At 36.8% G+C, this 2,880-nt stretch overlaps 1 long non-coding RNA gene across 1 annotated transcript; it reads left to right on the top strand.

The window, feature by feature from the left end:
* The first annotated feature begins 261 nt into the window (after nucleotides 1-261).
* On the top strand, nucleotides 262-1,042 carry LOC130461156 (uncharacterized). Its single transcript, XR_008921547.1, has 3 exons — nucleotides 262-702; nucleotides 781-841; nucleotides 918-1,042. It is a non-coding gene; the product is annotated as an uncharacterized lncRNA (long non-coding RNA).
* Nucleotides 1,043-2,880: the final 1,838 nt, after the last annotated feature.

Genomic DNA, 2,880 nt, shown 5'->3' with positions numbered 1-2,880 from the left:
GGCGCGCGCCCCTCGTGGGCTGCGAGCACTTGCTGGGCCTGGGCTCAGCGCGCGCGCGCGCATGGCGCCCCTCGTGGGCTGCTGCGCCTGCGTGTGTGTTTGTGCTTGCGTACGAAACCTTGATCGGTTAGGATTCGTATAAGATTGATTTCCTAAGTCTACTTGTAATCCCCCATAATTTTATACATTTTATTAATATATTTTAACGTATAGTTAATTATATTTAAATAGAATTTATAAATTTTAGAAATAAATATATAATTAACGTATATTTATTTTATTTGATTACATTCTAAACATTTTAACGATTTATGAAATCAAAAATAATTTTAGAATTTTATGTTGAAAAGAATTTGAATTACGAAAATACGTTTTTACTTAGAAAACAATCATAATCGGTTTCGAATTCAAACATAAACTCAATTATAATCCTAGCCCAAATAACAAAGCCCAAAATAAATAACCCCAAATAAACCCATAACCCTTTCTCCTATTCAACTTCACGTGAAACAAAAATAAAAAGAGAAACAAAAGAAAACTCTCAAACCCTTGCTTCACCATTCACGTGAAAACGCACAAGACTCTCTGCTTCAGCCACCGCCGCTCCTCCTTGCTGCTATCCCTCACGCCGCCGTTCCTCTCTCCCGCCTTCACTTTCGTTGCTGCAGCCTCCCTCGCCGTCGGACCACCATCACGCCACTGGTAAGGTTTCGACCTCCTCATCTTCTCCTTCTCCCTTATTTCTTTCTCTGTTGTTTCATCCCTTCTCCTCACTCGCAGTTTCGTTCGCAGCAACCACCACCGCGCCACCAGCCGCGCCCATAACGATTGTTCGCCGCCGGTAAAGCACCTCCTTCCTCTCACCTCTTGCTTCGTTCTCCCCTTTCGTTGCCCTCCTTAATTGTTTTCTTGCACAGCACCACCAACAACCATCGCGCGGACGCTGACACCCTCCGCCGTACTCCTCCGACCAGCGTCGCCGCCCACTGTTGCCGCGCCGCCCTGCCTGCCGGCCAGCAGCTTCCCTCTCCTCTCTTTTTTGGTTAATTCTTTACCCTTTTATTTAATTAATGTAATATTTATGTTTTAATAATTTAATTAAGGTTTTCATAATTTAAATTATTAGTTTTGATAATTTATATTTAGAATTCAGATTATATATTATAAACTAATTTATTTTCAGTTTGTTAATAATATTTAAGTTAGATTTTCAATTATGTTTACAAATTTAATTAATGTTTTATTGGATTAAATTATAGTTTTATGGTTTAACTATAAATTTCAGATTTTATGTTTTATATAATTAAATTATTAATATTCGGATTATGCGATTTGATTGAAATAATGGTTTTAATTATTAAAGTATGAATTTTAAGGTTTTAATGGTTGTAAATCATGGTAGGACGATTGTGGTTTATTAAATTTATTGTTTCGATGTTCTAAGAACGTAAATTGGCCTTGGTGAAGTTTTTAAATGAGTTCATATTGCTGAAAATTTAAAGTACGATGTTTGCAAAGAGTTTTCAACGAATTTCAATCACTAATTCAATAATTATGATGCTAGGAAACCAAATATTCAAGTTTCGATATTGAAAAATGTTCTAATTATGTTTAGGAAGGGTTTGAAGCTCCCTAATGTTGTTGAAAATTCAATATGAATTGATATGAGTCTATATTGGTTGTTGTTAGGTGGAGAATTCTCCGTAGGCGACTTTTGAATTATTAAAGTGGTCTTGCAGTTTGTTTACACAAGGTACGTACATACCTGCGTGCTTGGAATGTGTGCTAATTGTTGAAATCATGTTGATATTATTGTTGAACTTGGTGATGTTGATATTATAGACAAACTTGGTTATATGGAATGTGCATGTTTAATACTGTTGGACAAACTTATTGAACTTATTTTGCACTATAGGAACTGTAACATGTTAGTATGGATGTTTGATACAAACATGTTGGTTGGGAACACTAGATTATTCTATATGATTGGGTTGGATCAATTGGTTGTTGTTCCCTTTCTATCTTTTCACTACTTTATAAGGGCGGAGGACCTTGTTTAGTAAGTTGAAACTCTATGCCCATATACAGGGTTGCTCATGGTTAAAGGAAAGGTTGGTTAAGTTGGAATGAGTCTTGATTGATGCTTTTATGATCACTCACTTAATTCCAAGATAAAAACAGTTGTGAACAAATGTGAATTGTCTGTCTTATGTAATGGTTGAGTCATAACGGAATCTCAATTTGTAAATCATGTAAAGTGAAACTGAATAGCAATAGCTTTAGACTGTGCACGTCTGAAGTGACGGACAAACAGGAGTTGGGGTTCATGGTGGTAGCCCATGGCCTTTTCTGGGACCGGATTGATCACCGTGTCCTATTTTTATTTAAACGTTCCTCGATATCGCAGGTCACTGAGGTTACGGAGTCGCGCCCGTACCTCGTCTTCCTTAGTGAAGACTTCTGGATGGTCAACTCGGTCCATTGTCTATTTCAACTAAAATAATATTATGGTTATTAAGCCTAGCTTAGTCTAGTCAAGTATAATCGTCAATTTATTATGTTTTGTCTGTCCTTACTTATATTTATTAGTATCATGTTAGGGTTGTTGGTTTGATAGTATCATGCTAGGATTGTTGTTGTTTTAGTATGTAGTACTCAGCTTTGCTGATTACGTGCTTGTTTGTGTGTGTTGATCATGGCTATGCCTTATTGATCCTGTGATGACCCATCTTTGGTGAGCAGTCTTTAAGGATCAATAAGCGTTGACCATCTACAGGTTTGAAGATGATGCATCATTGGGATCGGGATTAGAGAGCTTGTAGTTCTATTCGTTTAATTAAGTGATTTAATTTGTTAACTTGGATTTGAAATTTGTCGTAC

This window comes from Spinacia oleracea, chromosome 5 (assembly GCF_020520425.1).
Source record: "Spinacia oleracea cultivar Varoflay chromosome 5, BTI_SOV_V1, whole genome shotgun sequence".
Taxonomy (NCBI): domain Eukaryota; kingdom Viridiplantae; phylum Streptophyta; class Magnoliopsida; order Caryophyllales; family Amaranthaceae; genus Spinacia; species Spinacia oleracea.
Note: the sequence above shows the minus strand (reverse complement) of the source record. Positions and strands in the feature narration are given on the sequence as shown.